Raw genomic sequence first — 20,382 nt, 5'->3', positions numbered from 1 at the left:
TAACGTAAACATACCTAACCTAACCTAACGTAAACATACCTAACCTAACCTAACGTAAACATACCTAACCTAACCTAACGTAAACATACCTAACCTAACCTAACGTAAACATACCTAACCTAACCTAACGTAAACATACCTAACCTAACCTAACGTAAACATACCTAACCTAACCTAACGTAAACATACCTAACCTAACCTAACGTAAACATACCTAACCTAACCTAACGTAAACATACCTAACCTAACCTAACGTAAACATACCTAACCTAACCTAACGTAAACATACCTAACCTAACCTAACCTAACCTAACGTAAACATACCTAACCTAACCTAACGTAAACATACCTAACCTAACCTAACGTAAACATACCTAACCTAACCTAACGTAAACATACCTAACCTAACCTAACGTAAACATACCTAACCTAACCTAACGTAAACATACCTAACCTAACCTAACGTAAACATACCTAACCTAACCTAACCTAACATATCTTGCTCCAAAGAAGTCCATCACTTCCTTGCTGTTGCGTGGAGTGCAACTTTGAAGCGGCAGCAGCCCCACTGGAGAGGGTTCCTGGGGATGTGATGATGATGATGATGATGATGATAAGAGAATGGCTGATAACATGGTTCATCATTTCGTCTGGTGATGTATACACAGGATAGATCCCTGGTGTGGGAGCCATACGTGGCACAGGACGATGACTGACTGAGAGGGACTGAGAGATCACAAGATTGATCTCTTGCCGCGCCACGAGAGATATCTCCTGCAGAGAGACTGTGATAACGAGACGGTTGGCTGGGTGATACATGCGGTAGCTGATGCTGTCATCGCCATCATTAGAGTGGCACGTGAGAGACATTACTCCTCCTCCTCCTCCTCCTTCCTGAGAATTAATGGCTATTTTAAAGCTGGTGAAGTAGTTAGTCCTGGGAAAATATGCTATTGGATTTTTTTTTCTCATACCATTGTCTACAGTTATGTCGGCCTCTTCACTGTGTTTTACATGGCCAGCCAGGCAGCTACAGAACACGGAACACACTTCACGGTAGATGTCATAAATTCCTTGAATATTATGGTCTAAAGAATTTCTTCACATGAACGTAAAAGATTCGTCTTGTATTCACCAGATGTGAGATTGGAAGGAAAAATTTGGATTTGGTTGGCGTCCCAGATGTAGGTAATTTATTAGTCTGGTAATATTATGATGCATGATTGCCTTCACACACGTGATCACCTTAACTGGAGTTCATTTGTTTGGTATCTGAAATTATATTAATTTTTTCCCCTCCTCTTACTGACGTAGTTATCTTGAGGAACAGTTGATGATATGTGGCAGTGTTTGGCGATAACAGGAGGTGATGATGGAACATGCAGACTTGGTGGCTGGCTGAAGACTCAGGGCTTCAGCTGAAGAGAGAGAGAGAGAGGAGAGAGAGAGAGGAGTTGCAAAGATACACAGACCCCAAAGTCTAAGCGAAGTGGTTTGGCCTTTACACGATTGAGAGAGAGAGAGAGAGAGAGAGAGAGAGAGAGAGAGAGAGAGAGAGAGAGAGAGAGAGAGAGAGAGAGAGAGTAATCAGTACTAATGGTTGGGAACGTGTGATGGAAGGAGTTACATTCAGCCATCTTTACCGTGGGCAGGTTTCCGGGTAGTTGAACAAGAAAGGCAGACCCGATTCATCCAGAGGAACGGCGTGTGGTCTTCACAGAGATGGGGGCCGCATAAAGGAACGTGGAAAAATGGTTAGGGTTGAGAACGCGATTAAAAGAGTTTAGGGGTGTAAGAAAAATGATTAGGTGAAAATACGTCTGCGATGAAAGAGGCAGTGAATTGTGTGTGTGTGTGTGTGTGTGTGTGTGTGTGTGTGAGAGAGAGAGAGAGAGAGAGAGAGAGAGAGAGAGAGAGAGAGAGAGAGAGAGAGAGGGAGAGAGAGAACTATGCGTCTCGTAGTATCATCCCGCTAAGAGGTAAAATGGCGAGTCCATCTTTTCGTGGCAGTTAGCTAATGGAAAAGAAATTTGGTGGAGAGTGAATGATACACTTTGCACATGCAGGAGTCAGGCAGGGAGGTGAGACTGCTTATTATACTGGCTGTCCAGACTGTCAGGCTGAAATGACTGTAGGGACCTACATGAGAAAGGCTATCGTAGTGGGTTGAGAGAGGCTGCTGTAACTGTGTTAGAAAGGCTATTGTAACTGGGTAAGAAAGGCTATTGTAACTGGTTAAGAAAGGCTATTGTAACTGGTTAAGAAAGGCTGTTGTAACTGGGTAAGAAAGGCATTTGAAACTGGTTAAGAAAGGCTATTGTAACTGGTTAAGAAAGGCTATTGTAACTGGTTAAGAAAGGCTGTTGTAACTGGTTAAGAAATTTATTTGTAACTGGTTAAGAAAGGCTATTGTAACTGGTTAAGAAAGGCAATTGTAAGTGGTTAAGAAAGGCTGTTGTAACTGGTTAAGAAAGGCTATTGTAAGTGGTTAAGAAAGGCTATTGTAACTGGTTAAGAAAGGCTGTTGTAACTCGCAAAACCTTCAGCGATACACATGGATTATTGTCAATGACAGGCAAGGGAAATAGTCACATATAGGCTGCGAAGGTCTTCTGCGATAGCTGAGGATCATTGTCAGTGATAGGCAGGTAATATCGTTCGTGATATCAATGGAATATCGTCATTTATAGTCAAGGATTATCATCACTAATAAGCTAAGAATATCTTCATTGAAAGCCAAGAAATATCGTCAGTGATAGGCAATGAATATTAACCGAATTCCAGTGTGTAATGAAGGCAGGTCGTCTTCCACACATTCGTGTCATTATACCAGCGTACTTCAGCACTCGTGTTGCCCCGTCTCTTAACCATGTACGTATGCATCATGTCTTTCTTCCTGTGTACATACTCACATTCCCTAGTCTGAGCCAGGTACCTGTTTACCATCCTGAAGCGAGGATGAAAGACCTGGATTGACTGTGGGACGATTGCCACGCCCGGGATTCGAACCCATGGGAGCCTGTGCCAGTGAATCATGGTCAGCAACGCTCACCACTACACTACGGAAACGCGGTTTTATAGATAAGAATCATACAGAGTTTTGCCATTCCAGATTTAATTGTGTGTGTGTGTGTGTGTCTGTGTGTGTGTGTGTGTGTATGTGTGTGTGTGTTTAGTATATATAGTTATGTCTATGGCAATGCTTTTGAGTGGCATTTTCTGCCCAGGGCAGTGTCGTTAAGTCTGAGTATTGGAAGACATTCGGTTTGAATGTTAACATTTCCTGTGTGTTACTGAATAATGAGCTTTATTGTGCACACTGAATATTCTTACTCACTGTTGAAGTACCTGGTTGACATTTAAGCATTGTTGAGACCTGACATTTATAGTTGGTACGGGAGAACTGTTTTAAAACTGGCAGGGCATTTTTTTTTTTTTTTTTTGGTAAATCGCAACCTTTGTTTGTTGTGTGATTAAGCATTGCGGGTGTTCTGCTCATTATCAGTTAGTTACTCTAAAACAAAACATTTGGATTAATTTGTCTTCCTTTTTTTTTTTTTGCACGTTGATTATTCTACCATCGTGTGAATGATATCAAAACAGACAGCTGCGCCTAAGTTTGACAGCTCTTAAAACAGCTGAAATGTCATATGTTGACCTTTCCAAACCGCTTCACCTTTCTGGCCGGGCACGGCGGCTGAGTAATTGATCAGGGTTGCTCGGGGTTGATCGATCACTTAGATAATTGATCACTGAGGAAGTGCAGATTTTGTTGTGCACAGGAGACATTAATTATGTGTACGTATATAAATTGCCCACGTATTCCCGGGGTGTTGTAGAAGGCGACAACGATGGGCGGGAGTGGATGGCTGGAAATCTTCCCTTCCTGTATTACTTTCCGAAAGTAGGAACAGAACAAGGAGCCAAGTGAGGATTTTCCCCCCTCAGGCTCAGTTATCTGCTCTTGACGCTACCTCGCTCACGCGGGAGATGGCGAAAAGTCGTCAGTCTCAAGGGTCGTATTGTCGTGTTCAATGGTCGTGCCTTATGTTAAAGGGTCGTATGGTCGTATTCAAGGGTCATACTATCCTGCTCGAGGGTCTTATCGTCGTGTTCAAGGATCACACCTTATCTTAAAGGGTTGTACGGTCGTGTTCAAGGGTCATATTATCGTGCTCGAGGGTCTTATCGTCGTGTTCAAGGATCGCACCTTACCTTAAAGGGTTGTACGGTCGTGTTCAAGGGTCGTAGTGCCGTGGTAAAGATGTCGTCAGCGTGACGGGAACACAGTGGTACGGAACATCACTCAGGTGTTGTCATGGTTGGTAGGGACACCACGGCTACACCTCGCCAACACTACACTGCCAACAGGAAGCGAATGGCTTAAAGTTCGTGTGGGCAGGGTTCAGTAGCCATGGCTTTTACCAGGAGAACAATGTCACATTGTGTTTAGTCCACTGTTAGGGTTGGCAGCCGGCATTAGGTGGTGTCAGTCCATGTTTAGTTTGTTGTTAATGTTTTCACATAGCGACGAACTCGTACCATTCTCTGTTGAGGTCCCTGTTGATGTGCGCAGCTAGCATGAACGGGCGTCATACTGTGTTGACATCACTGTTGGTGTACGCAACTAGTATGAGCGAAAGTTAAGCCATGTGCTGTTGTCGGGCAGCATGAGGTTGCACGGTTATCACCAGCGAAGGCGCGGGAGGTGATCACCGCGGACTCTGTCGCTAATCATCCCCCACTTACGTGACCGCTGAGCGTGTTAGGTACGCTCAGAACCCGTGTGAGGAGGAGCGACAGCTGACTGAACCCCATGTTGCCGTGCAGATGTGTACAGCCTGACTCTATATAACGACTGTTCTTAAGGCCAGTGTCCCGTCTGTGTGGGTAGTGCACGCCTCACTGGGGTCCACTGGTCGGATGTATAACCACTTCCTCTTCAGTTACGTGTTTGTTTAGTACTGGGACGGAGCTCTACACTCGTGCAGCCCCAACACTTACATATCAGTAAACTGTTGACTTTACAGTTTCCTTGTTTATTGTCCTCCAGCTACATGTGACGCTAACACTATCTCTGTACGTCCTCTCTAACAAGGAACTTACTCATCTTCTTGCCATGTCTTCTGGCTGCTCTGGTTCTGCAGCTTAGGAAATGCAGTCGACTTCGTCCGCCTGATTTGGAAACATGAAGACTGTAATCAGGGTCATCCTCCCTATCTCTTCTCTCCTCTATGTTGGACAGATGTGTGTAGTCCTCATCCTCTCACTGTGGGTCAGCTCTCTCAATTCATGTACCATCATGATTGCTCTTCTCTGGGCCCCCACAATCAAACCTTGATGTTTCATTGCGTGCAGTGACCACGTCTAAGAAGCGCGCACTAGTTTTGATGTAATGTATGTAACATACAGCTAAAAGTGATTCTAACACTTGCCAAGAGACAGTTTGCCTCTACCAGTTCTCTTGATTTCGAAATGAAGCCCTTTTCTTTCTTTGTCTCCCATCCTCCTCTCGTTGCTCTTACTCGGTCTGAATTTCATCATCCGTACATCAGATTAACTTTGGAGTTTTTCCAGATTCCTCTTAACGCTGATACATTCATAGTCGCTCCCTGTCTCTCTCATGAAGCTGGCATTATCGGCAAACATGTTCAGGTAAGACTCCATGCCACTAGGCAGGTCATGTACGTATACCAAGAACATTAGTACAGCCAAGACCAAGCCTTGCGGTACGCCAATGGTGACTACTCCATCTCAGTTTGGGAATGCTGCTCTGGCCTGCGTCCTCTCTTACCTTCCTCTGAAGTAATCTTTAATCCATTTGATTACCCACAAGCCTTTCCTTGGTAGTTCAGGAACACACATCACTCTCTACCCATCCATCTCTGTGATCTAAGATAGAACTCACCCTGTCATAAACGTCCAGGAGGTCTGTAATGCATGAGCTTCCTCTGAATTCATGATGCCTCCCAGTGAGGTGGCTTCTTCCTTACAGGTAGCCATCCATTTGCCATCTGATTATGTTTTACGGTGTTTTAACAATCACATTCATTAAGGAGACTGGCTGACAGTTCACTGCGATGTCCCGATCACCATTCTTAAGAACAGTAATAACATTTGCCTTCTTCCTCACCCTTAGAATCACACCTTCCTTCAGTGAATTAAAGAGTAATATTTCGAGAAGCTCAGCAAGTGTCTCCAGACACTCCTTCAGTACAGGTGGAGAGACATTTGAATGGCAAGCATTATATGGGTCAGGTTGTGTCAACAGAATGATATCATTTCTGTCATTTTCTTATGCCTTCCGAGATTTCTTCCCCCATCCCACCTTCCTGTTGCCGGAGCATTGTTGTCCTCCAGTGTGAGAATACTTTTAAACATATCATTCAGCTCCTCATGTATTTCCTCATCGTCAGTAGCTCTGCCCACTAAGTTCTTAAGCCTTATTAGCTGCTCCTTAACTGATGATTTTCCCTTGATAAACTTTTGGAAAAGTTTTGGATTGTCTTTCGTCTTGCTCACAGTGATCTTCTCAAAGTCTCTCTGCTCCTTCCGCCTTATCCTGAGGTAATCGTTTCCTTGCTTTTTTTTAATCTTTCATGAGGTGACTGACTACAGTGTCTTCTTTATCTCCTCCATAGTGCATTTCTAAGCTCTTTCACTTTTTCACACTATTGAATCAGTGTCTCATTTTCTACCTTTACACTTTTTCTTTTTTTTATATATATCGTTGGAGGCTCCAGTCACGGACGAGAGTCCACACCAAGGCCGGGCATTAACTGAGATATTGTGAGGATGATGAAAGGAAAGAGAATAAACATGGGAGAGTATTTACGAATTTTAGAGGAAGAGAGACTATAACCTGGAGGCAGGTTATAGTTATAAAGACATGAGAAGGTAGAGAGGTGTTTGCGGTTATACCCATGTTATAACTCCTTCACAGTAGATTTCGCAGAACCTTCTACAGCAGTTGTATGTTCTCCGGTTATGGAACTCTCCTTCCCAGGTTATACTATCAAAGAACTTGATCAGTTCTGCGTAGTTGCCAGTTGTATATTCCCTGTTAGGGTCCTGCCTCTTCACTCGACGTCCTTTTGGGTCGTTTTCGACCACGGTAGTCCACAGAGAAGCCCTGCATGATCGCCACATGGTGTGTCATGTCTGGTATGTTCAGTTTCTGAGCAGATGTGTAAAGACGAGGGCGAGTGGAGATGGTGTGAGATGACGCGCTCATACAGACGATTCCTCTTGTAACTTGTCTCCATGACGCTCTATCACCACGAGAATCTGATTTTTACCCCAGTCAGTTTCCCCGTAATTGAAATCATCCTTTATCAGGGCTTCACCATCAAAGAGCAGGGAACACTAGTGTTTCACTGCTTCCCTCCCCGTCCCCACTATTCTTTCACCGCAATTGACGTGCATCTGCTCATGGTCACTGCAGCGCCTTCCAGAGTTGTAAACTACCGCTGCGCGCCTCCCTCAGTAATTCTACCCACTATGTTCTGTGTGAATGTGCCGGCCATCGATATTCCTTGGTATTTAATGTCGTTCCTTATCAAGTGGGCCGATCCACCCGCCCGTGCTATCGTATATCCCGCCCGGCAGATAAAACTAGACTCCAGCTCTTATGTGAGATTCGTCACTACTCCAATCATGTCAGGGCTGGTTCCTCTGTGACAGTCTGTGAACCGTATGTCCTCTTCCACCCACCACCAGTCTCTAGTGAGTGTTGTCTCCATCTCTTCCACAATGTCAGGGTTGCTCCCTCAGGGCCGTATGTCCTCTCCACCCATCGCCGGGTCCTCTGTATTTCTCAACAAAAGTCTTCAACCCGAGTCATCTCATGCTTGTTAATCCCAGTGAAATGTGGGAGTGTTGCTCCTCCTTCTGGCCTCATCCCTGTCCATTTTTTTTATTTTCCCCCCCCCTCTCTCTCTCTCTCTCTCTCTCTCTCTCTCTCTCTCTCTCTCTCTCTCTCTCTCTCTCTCTCTCTCTCTCTCTCTCTCTCTGTGTGCGGTGAGCACTACGCGCTAGCTCTTCCTCTTCATGAAAGTGTCTTCCAGATATTTCCAGTTAGGACGGCACTCGTAGCAAAACGTACTCATAGGTAATCGTAGTTAGGTGTATTTTGTCTTAAGTATGTAAGTAAATAAGTAAATAAGTAAGCAGGTGAGGATTCTGTTTGTGTTTATGGAGAAATTTGGTTCCACTCATCATTCCACTTTCAAACGCGAGGAACAGAGGTGAAGGAACAGCTGTAAATTATGGTATATAGAACGTATGATTTATAACACAAGTCTCGTGCGAACAGCTCTTTCTCGGGAGTGGCTGTTTGAAGGATTGGCAAATCATAGGCGCGTGAGTTATGAGAAGAACCTTAGTAAATTATAGCACTAGAATAAAAGATGGCACTTGGAAACTGAGTTGCCGGTTGGCATTTATGCCTAATTTCTTTTTCTGTATTCGCTCGTAAATAGAATTGGTGTTTGTTATCGTTGAGGCGTTGAAGGTCTTTATGAACTGAGCTCTCGATTTGTGTTTATTTTCTGTGAAAGTATCAAGGAATGATTCTTTGTCAGTGTATCTATGTCTTTGTCAGTCTGTCTATGCGTCTGTCTGTCTGTCTCTGTCCCTCCCCAGTGGCTCGTCGTGTCATAAAGTCAGCGTGAGTGGCGGGTAGGTACCGAGGCCAGTGGTTCAGACTTGTCGTGAAGGTGGGTTGAAGGTCGGTTTAGGGGGACAGTTTTCGGGTGATGAGGATCCGCGACAGAGATTTGGTTATCTCCACGGGAAAGGTGCGCCTCCTACCCTCATTACGGTAGCAGTAAAGAGACCCACAGTTTGCTACTAACGACCGGAGTTGGAAGCAGGGAGGGACGCCGGTGAGGCACTTCCGCGACTTTAAGATCTGGGGCGCTGCCGACAGAGTATTGTGAAATCCTTGAGCATGGCGATACGATCCCTGGGTATGGTGGCGTGGCCTTTGACCTGACCTTTATAGCTCAGGTCAGACTCCACTTTGTCATACTCAAGGGTTGTGCCATCGTGCCCATTGGTCATAGAGTCGTCCCCCAAATATTAAAGTTACCTTCATCTCTCTTGACTGATTCGGACGACGTGTGTGTATGACAGACATGTCTCTAGCGACCCAGTCAGTCACCTTAGCTACCACCTCCCCAGTATACTCGTCATGGTCACTCATCCCGCAGCTGCATCCCTGGAACCTGTCTTCACCTGGATATATCGTGACGTGTATATTTGTGGAATCATTCTGTATATGATATGTGTTCTACTCGTAGATGGGTTAGGGCCTCTGCGATGTGTTACAGTCATCGATGGGCAGCGGCCTCTGGAATGTATGACACAGATCGTTGGGTGGGAGTGTCTGGAATGTACCTCAGACGTCAGTGGGTAAGAGCCCCTGGAATACATTGCAGACTTCGTTGGGTAAGGGCCTCTGGAACGTTTTACAGACAACAGTGGGTAGGGGTCTTCAGAACATATTCCAAACATCGATAGGTAAGAGCCTTTGAAATGTATTGCAGATATCGATGGGTAAGGTTCTCTGGAATGTATTACAGACATCAGTGGGCATATATTCCAGACGTTAAATGGGTAAGGGCCTCCCGGAATGGGTTACAGACGACGATGGTAACGAATCCTGGAATATATTCGTAACATCGTTGGGTAAGAGTCTCTCCCTGAGTCTAGTGATGGTTTATATTGAGCCTGCAAGGGATTTGTTCCGTCGAGTGTTGGGAGTATTGGGGTTGTAAGCCTCCGGATGGCCGGGGAAATTGGCATGAAGCAAGATGGAGCCCAAGGGATCCTCTCAAGCCTTTCCAGATGGTCCCCGTTGTTGATCGCCTGGGAAGAGAGCCGGAAGCTCGAGTTTAAGTTTACCTAGGCTGGTGAGGTGATATAGTGACCCGTTTGTGTGCCATGACTTCACGAGTTGTGATCCTGTTGGTGCAGGAGAGGATGGGGGAGGGGGGCACCAGGAGCTGTTACTAACAGGAGAAGGTGGGGGAAGGGGGGGGGGATTTGTCTGGGTCTTGCAGTCGGTCAGGACGAAGTTTTAGTGGAATGGATGTTAATCCTCTGGAATGGGGTCGAATCGCTTATGCAGACACAAAGAAACCAGGGACTTGGTATCAGATCCTGTAGATGATCTGGAAGAACCTTACGCTGTAATGTAGATGAGGCTTTGGATGGGTTGATATAATGGAAGAGAAGGCTTATAGGATTTATCCTAAGGAAAAGTTTGACGGATTATCCTGAGAGAGAGAGTTTCGCACCGGCTAATTGATGGGAAGATCTCGAAAGGGAATGTTTTTACATTCTAGTGAAGGCTGGAAATGTTTTGCATTTAGAGGAGGAGGCTGGAGGTAAGGTTGGTGGCTTATGTACGACTCAGAAGGAAACAATTGGACGCTGTAAACACTGCGAGGATGCTCTTGACGTGACCGACGAAATGGTAAAAGAATTTTTGATCACCCAAGAAAATCCTTGCTTTATATCACTGGTATATTTCTCAAGTCCGAGGATGAAATGAAGATGAACACGTGAGAGTAAGATACTGAGGAAACTTCCCCAACTTGTTAAGTGTAAAGTGAAATACTGGAAAACCTTCCTGAACTTGTTAAGTGTAAAGTGAAATCCAGGGGAACCTTCCCCAACTTGTTAAGTGTAGAGCGATTGACTGGAGGCCTGAACAGGTTTTGCCTCACGTGTTCTTGAGGTTGTGTGACCTTGGTACGCTCTGGTCGTGGTGGTAATAAGGAGAAATTGCACATGGCTTATATATCTCTGTGTCACATTAGCCGACATGAATCTTGCCGCAAGTATGACCAGGTCGGGGCAACGTCGATTGAAAGGTAAAATGACGAGTATTAAAGGAGAGGCAAAAAGTGAAATTTAATCGGAATTAATTTGAGGACTTCACCTGTACCTGCAGCTGACTCCATGAAGGTGGAGAGGTTATAGGAAGAGGGAGAGACGAGAGGGAGATAAACTGCAGAACTTCGCTGTATGAGGAGAGAAGGAGACATCATTAACGACCAGTTCTCGTGTGGCTGACCTCCACACAGAAACTATGGGAAGCAGAGGCCTGCCACTTTGACTCATTATTATTATTATCTCTCCTGGTCCTGACACCGGCCACACTTCGACTTTCTTCGTATCCTCGTAGTCGGCCAACATTCTTGCTTGTCGAAGTTTATGCTTACATTGGACTTACATTTTTCTCCTTTTCGAAATAGGCAATACTTTCTCTTAGGCGAGAGGACCTAATTCTACAGTACCCGCAAAACGTATACACCACCAGCAGGTCATGAATGACGAAGACCCCTGTTTGTTGCTTCGCGTCCTTCTTGACAACGGTAGACCAGGCAGGATCTTGTGGTAGACCAGAGGAGTCTGTCAGTAAGGGTCACGTCCCCGGGACATGGACACCCCTGAGGGGGGCTCATTAGGCCTGTTAGTGAGGGGCATACCTAACAGAGGAGGGAGGTGAGGTCGTCGAGGGCGACCTGTGCCCTAATCCCTTCACCTGTCCCATCATTCATGTCCCTGACCCGCTCAGTGGCAGCTGCTATATCATACTCTGCTTCTATATATCAGAACTCAGTCTTGAAAATGTAATTATACGAAAGCGCCAGACTCCATATATCCAGTTTCCTTATGTTTATATCCGCATTATAAGCCGTACATTTGACTCTGCATTTAATTCCTGGTTGTACAGAGGTCTGGCCTTTGTCACTAGTCCTCGCCGTACTGCAGTATGGATTATGCAAAGTTATGTTTACCATCTGTAGTCAGCTTCGAATGTTACTGTAGTGCTGTTTGTACACACGATCGCCTTGTGAGTGTCAGATAGATGTGTGTACTGCTCTGGTGTGTTGCCTGGCCGCGTGACAAGTTGGACCGAGGCTGAATTTCGTTTGACTGGAGTTTTACCTGCAGGACCACGTGACGTGTTGAATGTGTCATGGTATCGATTGGCGGGTTAGATCACGTCATGTACCGGGATTGTTCATGTACAATTACCCCAGCACCGTTTTCTATATTGGTTATGGTGGAGTACGTTGTTCCTGATGCTTTTTTGTTCCATCTCCCTAGCCCATATGTCGGCAGTTACATGTTGCAAAATAAAAGTGTATGACAGATTTTCCAATCACGCTTGAGTGAATATTGCTTTTTTTTTTTACTGAATATCGAGTAAATATTTGTAGTATGACAACAGTTTGTATTGTTTGTATTCGAGTAAGTTCACGAGAGCTGACGAGTTGTGGCGTCGTCGTGTGTGATGAAGTGGTTGAGCTGTGTCAATATATATGTTAATTATGCTGAGGTTTGGAAGGTCTGTGTGCTAATGACCATTATTACTGTCGTTACAGATAAGTTTGTGATGATTTGGTGTGCGTGAACGACTTGTCTGGTGAGGCCAAGGCAACAGGTGAGTAATTACTCATAGTAGTGAGTCCACGTACTCACACCCTCCTGGTGGATCATGATAGTAAGATACTACACATAACCCATACTCACACTCTGGGCCACAGTAAGAATAACTAATTTTATTTCATTTATCATTTATGATCCAGTAATTTTGAGGGTACTCTTTTTAAGGTATTTTCATAGACATTATTTGTATTCTTATTTTATTAAGTATTGTGTTAGTGGCCATTGAGAGTATGCCGTTCATTTATGTTGATATGTTGATGAATGGATAGTGATATTTGTGTTGGTGTAGGAAGTGTAATGATAATGATAATGATAGTAATAATAGAAATAATAATGATAATGATAATGATGATAATAATAATGATATTGATAATAATGATAATAATAATAATAATAATAATGATAATAATAATAATAATAATGATAATGATAATGATAAAGTTGATAACAATGATAATGTTAGTAGCAGCAGTAGTAATGTTGATAATGATGGTAATGAGCGGTTTATTGAACAATACTGTAGCCAAGGGTTGAAAAGACGCAGAGAAAATCCACGCAATAAAGTCTCACACATGGGACATTAAGGCTTTATTGATGACTTTGTTTGGGATAGGACTGTTCCTGTAGCGGTCTGTACGAGTTCGGCTGGTGTTGATGCAATATGGTGTCACACTGCAACTCGGGGACGAGGGATCTCTGTTGGCAGTAGGTGATGGTGGCGGAAATTGGTGTTGAACCTTTCTCCTGAACTGTTAGATTGCAGTCCACATGATGTTGTAGGGATGATCTTGCATAGCCATTTTTCCCTGTTTTGCTGATCACAGGGAGCAAGACCTGGCGAGAGAGGCATAGGTGAGTTAGGGAAGACCTGGAGTTGTGGTTGTCAGTCATGTGAGTACTAACCATGCAGGGACGACAACTGCAGGAGATGGTGAAGGTGCCGACTTGTTTCTCCAGCTTGGAGATTCATACAGATGGGACAGACGTGGCAGGAAACTTGGTGGGCTGAACATCGTGGAGGGGATGGGGCCTAGTGAGGCAGTAGGGTGTGGGACACGACTCCTTGTGGACTGAGTAACCTGTAGGGGAGCTGGAGGCAAGTGAGGTAGTAGGGGGTGAATGGGTATAATAGGGCTGAACAGTCTGGTTCTGTTTGATGGTGACGTGGTTGGCAGTGGTCCAGTTCCCTCAGGCTGTTAGGGGTCTTCCAGAGGGCCATGTAGTAGAGGAGGTTGGGGGGGAGGGGGGCAGTCGTCAGTGCCAATCGAGCAGGGTCACCCAGCAGGTCATCATCAGTGAGGCTCAGGAAGCACAAGGGTTACATGTGAGGGACGTGATGGCAGTGGCCCTGGGAAGCGAGCAGCCTGTCGCTCGCCCAGGACGTGTGCCAGCCATGGCACGAGACCTCATCACTCCAGGGTTCATGGCTGTAGTGATCATGGTGTCGTAAAGTGTTGGTGAAGTTGCTCAAATCTTGCGTGTTGCCCCGTCCCTTAACCTTGTTTATGTGTGCCATGTCTTCCCTCCCTCCCATGTGCGTACGCACACGCCCCACCCCAAGCAAGGTACCTATATATCGACCTGCCCCGAGGGAAGGATGCACAGCTGGGATTGGCTGTGGGCCGACTGCTGCGCCCAGGATTCGGACTCGAACAAGCCGCTGTGTCATTTCTAGCCAGGAACGCTAACAGATGCTCCACGGAGACCCTGAGAACGTGTGTGTTTGTGTGTGTGTGTGTGTGTGTGTGTGTGTGTGTGATAAAGGTCGATTCCGCTGTATTAAGTTCGTAAATTGATCTTTGATTTATCAGTTTATCTTGTATGTTCGGCTGCGTTATTATCATGACGTAGGCCTGTAGGTCACATTCTTCCTGGCAGTATGACTGTCTGGTTTGGTTCCCAATGTGCAGCTTGTGTGCCTTCATTGATTCCCGGGTTATCAGGCCAGGTTATATAACATTATAAGATGTCGTAATGGACGGAGGAGTCTGCAGGCCCGTGTGTGTATCTGTACTGATTTGTTCATGTACATAAGAGTTTATCTGTTCATGATCGTGTGGATAACTGTGAGTTGTGGTAAGGGTAGTAAATGAACAAACCGTTTATGTATATATTATGTAATTTTATTTCTAGACGGTTAAGAAATTTATTTATGTACTGGCTGTGAAAGGCTTAATGTGTCTCTGGCTGTCTGTATCATTGAACCAATTGTTCATTAATAGCCATTAAATCTATTCGATAAATTCCCAGAGACTTTGATCTACATAAAAACTCATCCGAAAAATTGGATCACATAATGGACGAGTTAAAACCCGGCCGTTGATTGGCTCCCTCCTCTATTCCATAAACTACGCTGACAGCCAATCACAGCCTAGAATTGCCCTCTTCCCCCCTTCGCATAAGGCGTGAGTTGCCAGGTCGTCCATTAAGGCGAGTGTTCCCGCCATCCCCTTCACCGAACACGGGGATAATGACGTGAACCTGAGTCTTGTAAAACCCGCATACTATCCTCCTCCTCTCACAGCCTGGGTTAATTACACCGCCTTTACTGTCAAGGTAACCCGAGGGAATCATCATTTAAACTATAACTTCACGGGAAGTGAACGTAGGGTTTTGTGTTGCTCAGGTTGTGGTGTTGGGTCGAGGAAAAGTAGGTGGCGTAAAGAGATGTTATTATTATTATTATTATTATTATTAGAACACGAAGTATATGCGGAGCATTATGTCTTCAGCCCTGCCTGCGTCTGTCTGTCTGTCTGACGACAAGCCAAAGACACAGTAGAGGTAGTGGCTGAGGACGTGGCCATCTCATGAGATGTTTAGGACACGTAGTGACGCAGATGTGCGTCTTGACCAGGAACACTGATCTGTTTGTGCACGTGTTGTGGCCCAGCAGTGACGGAGCTTCACACACGGAACGTAGCAGTATGTTGTACACTGGACGAGCCAGGAACATGTCGTGCCATGCTATCTCTTTAACTTGTGGCGGGATGTTATTATTATTATTATTATTATTATTATTATTATTATTATTATTATTATGAATATTATTATCATTATTATTATTATTATTATTATTATTATTATTATTATTATTATTATTATTATTAGTAATTTGTATGTTGATTGCTATCACTTAGCAAACCTAGAGAAGGGTGCAGGTCTGGGTGTATATGTGCTGTTACGTGAACACTTAGTTTATAAGCATTGTTGCGGTCCATTACCTTCTCAGTATATCCCTGCTACACACACACACACACACACACACAAATATGAGCTTGATGGGCAAGACCCATGGAGACCACATTGCTCACGGCCATGAGACGAAAGGTATTCAGTTACTAGTAATCGAGTAGTCAGTTCTCTGTTATGGGCCTCATAGCATACATACGTGGCCGTTAGCTTACTGGGCTCCCACGCAAATGGCAGCGGTTCGAACCCTGTTGTCAAGAGGCCACTATATGTTCTATGGAAGTGCGCGCTCATTGCACTATATTTTTTTTTTTTTCCAAAAGAAGGAACAGAGGGGGCCAGGTGAGAATATTCCAAAAAAGGCCCAGTCCTCTGTTCTTAACGCTACCTCGCTAACGCGGGAAATGGCAAATAGTTTAAAAGAAAAGAAAAGATATATATATATATATATATATATATATATATATATATATATATATATATATATATATATATATATATATATATGAAAAGGAAATAAATAGATAAAATATGAATCAGTTGTACATATATTACACAGTAAGTACATATATACTTGCTGTGTATCATGAATTATGTCATTTCCTGTAGTGAACGTTCCGCGGGTAAATATATAGGTGGCAGTGTATGTTTCCCAGAGCCAGTAGCTTTATCTTTTATTTTGCAGAACCAGTACCCATATCTTTTATTTTGCAGAACCAGTACCCATATCTTTTATTTCGCTGAACCAGTACCCATATCTTCACGGAACCAGTACCTATATCTTTTATTTCGCTGAACCAGTACCCATATCTTTTTTATCACTATATTACTTTTTTGTATCTTCAAACTGTCTCTCGTGCCTCATGATCAGATCCTGTTGTACCATAATGCTCTGCCACCAGCCAGTGTTAGGGAAAGGACGGGCGCTGTAACACCGTACAACCGTATCACACGGCCAGAAATATAGTGTACTGCTGGTTGATATGATGTAGTGTACTACGGCCAGAAACATAGTGTACTACGGCCAGAAACATAGTGTACTACGGCCAGAAACTTAGTGTACCACGGCCAGAAACATAGTGTACTACGGCCAGAAACATAGTGTACTGCGGCCAGAAACTTAGTGTACTACGGCCAGAAACTTAGTGTACTACGGCCAGAAACATAGTGTACTACGGCCAGAAACATAGTGTACTACGGCCAGAAACTTAGTGTACTACGGCCAGAAACATAGTGTACTACGGCCAGAAATATAGTGTACTACGGGCAGAAACATAGTGTACTACGGCCAGAAACATAGTGTACTACGGCCAGAAACATAGTGTACTACGGCCAGAAACTTAGTGTACTACGGCCAGAAACTTAGTGTACTACGGCCAGAAATATAGTGTACCACGGGCAGAAACATGGTGTACTACGGCCAGAAACATAGTGTACTACGGGCAGAAATATAGTGTGCTACAGGCAGAAATATAGTGTACTACGGGCAGAAATATAGTGTACTACGGGCAGAAACATGGTGTACTATGGCCAGGAATATAGTGTACTACGGGCAGAAACATGGTGTACTATGGCCAGGAATATAGTGTACTACGGCCAGAAATATAGTGTACTACGGCCAGAAATTTAGTGTACCATGGGCAGAAACATGGTGTACTACGGCCAGAAACATAGTGTACTACGGCCAGAAATATAGTGTACTACGGGCAGAAATATAGTGTACTACGGGCAGAAATATAGTGTACTACGGGCAGAAATATAGTGTACCATGGGTAGAAATATAACAGTGGCAGAAATATAGTTACCATTAACAGAATTATAGTGTACCGTTGGTAGAAATACACTGCACCACTGGTAGAAATATAGTGTACCGCTGGTTAAAACATAGTTTACCACTGGCAGAAACTTAGTGTACCACTGGTAGAAATATAGTGTACCACTGACCGAAATAGAGTTTACCACTGACAGAAACATAGTGCGCTGCGGGCAGATATGTGTGCCATTGGTGGAAATATAGTGCACCACTAGTAAAAATACAGTGTATTACGAACAGAAATATAATGTACCACTAACAAATATAGTGTACCACGTGCAGGAAAATAGTGTACCTTTGAAAGAAACATAGTGTACCACCTACATAAATTTAGTGTTCCACTGAGAGAAATATAGTGTACTACTTACAGAAATATAGTGTACCACTGAGAAACATAGTGTACCTCTGAGAGAAACATAGTGTACCACTGACAGAAACATAGTGTACCACTGACAGAAATATAGTGTACCACCGATAGAAACATAGTGTACCACTGAGAGAAATGTAGTGTACCACTGACAGAAATATAGTGTACCACTTACATAAACATAGTGTACCACTCACAAATGAAACACGTAACGGAACATAACATTGCTCTACTGTCAAACCCCTAGCATAACACAAGCAGAAGGCCCAGTGCGGGTAGAAATCGCGTCAGAGGCGAAGCTTTTTAGTGACAGCGAAGTATACATTCTGGTTGCTGATGTCATGTTTGTTACTGCATCCTTAACTGAAGACTGGATATTGTATCAAAGTAAATTCGGGCTTGACTGAACTTATTTTGTCTTTGATGTGGAATTATTCATGATGTGGGTTCCACGACGATCGCTTTATCAATTTTAACCTTCCTAAACCGTTTCTTATTCCTTTGAAGTTCAATGATACTCTTTTTCCCTAATTCCCATTTTTGCTCTTTTTCAGCTCGTGTACCTTATTATTGAATTACCGGTTTTCTCTTTTGTACTCCTCCCAGTCACACGCACTCCTTCCCTGCAGAGACCGTCTGTATCAAAATAACAGATTTTGTACCGAACACCATTTTTTTATGTTTTCATTTAATAGGTATAAGCCAGCTGCCTACTCAGCAGGCATAGGCTACCCATGTACTCAGCAGGCAAAGCCTCCCTGCTTTCTGAGCAGCTATGTCTTCCTATCTACTTAGCAGGCATATGATACCTGCCTACTGAAGGATATAAGATACTCACCTATTCAGCAGGAATAGGCTCCCCATCTGTTATGCAAAACAGGTGTAACATAGGTTACTTGTGTACTCATCAGGCATAGGCTACCCTCCTACTGAGCAGGTATAACCTACCTACTTACTCAGCAGGGACATGCCACCTGCCCGCTCAGCAAAGGTGGTTTCAATGCTCCAAACTGGACTGAGTTGTGACGCATAGCTCGATGTCCTGTTGCAGCTTGACCCATAGAGCTTAGCTTGATGACCTTTTAGCGTACTGCAGCTGTGACGTTTATTGCCTAAGTTCACCTTTCTGCCTAAATGCAGCATTGAGTTTGATGAGCGTAATTCATCGTGATGTGCGTAGACCACAGTTCGACCCATGTGTTTAGGACGTCTGATATCTGTGGCTTATTCAAGTCTAATCTCTACCTTAACTCAGCCTTGGTATAAGACTGTATCCTCATCTTTATATTTCAAATGGACTTCTTTTTTTTTCTTTCTTATTTATACTTTGTTGGTTATCTTAGTTAGTCTTGCACAGCACTATATCCAGATGTTACTGGTTTTATATATATATTTTTTCTGGTTGAGTCCAATCATTTACCCTTTCATTTGACTTTTGTAACTGATCAGTCTGACCTTTGTAGCCTGGGTTGAACAATTAGCCACATCGGCTCTCTCCACTCCAACCTTGCCGAACTCTTTTTCTTGTAAATACTTTAATAATACTGGTGTTCTTATATCATAAGAACACTGTGTAGAGAAAGAGAAAAAGAAAATGTAAAATGGTTTAAACATCCACTTCCTAAACCTGTGTCACTCTTTTGTTCGACTTATTTTCCTCAAACTTGAGGAGAGTTCCCGTAATTCAGCTTGCATATCTCCGCCCTAACTTCGATGATTTTATTTCCTGCGGAAGAACGAGATTCAAACTTGAATTTGATTAAATGTTGGCGGCTCTGAAGGAGGGGGATCGTTTACTACGGCAGGTGAGGGAAATCATCGACAGGAGTCGGGTTTTGCTTGATGGGAACATCAATATGGGGCGGGTATCGCTCAGATCGCTCATGTGTCTGTCTGTGTGTCCGTCCACTTGTACAACTTCATGCAGGGTGAACCCTTCCTGTTGATACACAGTGGGGCTTCCTGCTGTGGCTCCGCCCTGTGTGATCATCGAATAGTGCTTCTCCGGCGCTGATGAGGTCTTGGCCCAGACTCTGGAGGGCCAAGAGCAGCAGTTGGTCGTCGACCCTCTTGGTTGAGGCGTCTGGCCAGGGTGGTGTGTGTGTGTGTGTGTGTGTGTGTGTGTGTGTGTGTGTGATCAAAGACTATAGTCACCAATATGACTAACTGCTGTTGCCCAGTTCAGTGTTCCTACTCTGAATGGGGTTACCTTTTTTAACAACTGGACCAGGAAACCTTTCCAGTCCCCAGGAAATGAAGGACTTCTTATCAAAATAAGAAAAATAAAAAAGAAATATAGAAAAACGTAGGTACATAGCGTCCAGTGTCACAAAACCATGTTCAGGACGGCTTTAAACTCCTGGTCACAGCGTGCTTAAGGTTGAAGTAAAAGTGTCCAACCCGCGATGGAGGAAAGTTAAGGCAGTGTTGACTTACCTGTGACGTTATCCAGTTGTTCCCACACCACGTCCACTTGCTCCTGACACGCTGGAGTATGACTGTACCAAGACTTGTGCTGGATGACAGTGGCCTGGGAGAGAGAGAA

At 44.1% G+C, this 20,382-nt stretch overlaps 1 protein-coding gene across 12 annotated transcripts in view; it reads left to right on the top strand.

Moving 5' to 3' along the window:
* LOC139749360 (uncharacterized) overlaps positions 1 to 20,382 on the top strand; it is a 512,783-nt gene that overhangs the window by 108,792 nt on the left and 383,609 nt on the right. For all 12 annotated transcript variants that reach the window (XM_071663109.1, XM_071663101.1, XM_071663103.1 and 9 more), the window contains exon 2: positions 12,402 to 12,460. The gene's annotated coding sequence lies outside the window, so the exon portion shown is untranslated. The remainder of the gene's footprint in view (positions 1 to 12,401; positions 12,461 to 20,382) is intronic.

This window comes from Panulirus ornatus, chromosome 7 (assembly GCF_036320965.1).
Source record: "Panulirus ornatus isolate Po-2019 chromosome 7, ASM3632096v1, whole genome shotgun sequence".
NCBI classification, from domain to species: Eukaryota; Metazoa; Arthropoda; class Malacostraca; order Decapoda; family Palinuridae; genus Panulirus; species Panulirus ornatus.
Note: the sequence above shows the minus strand (reverse complement) of the source record. Positions and strands in the feature narration are given on the sequence as shown.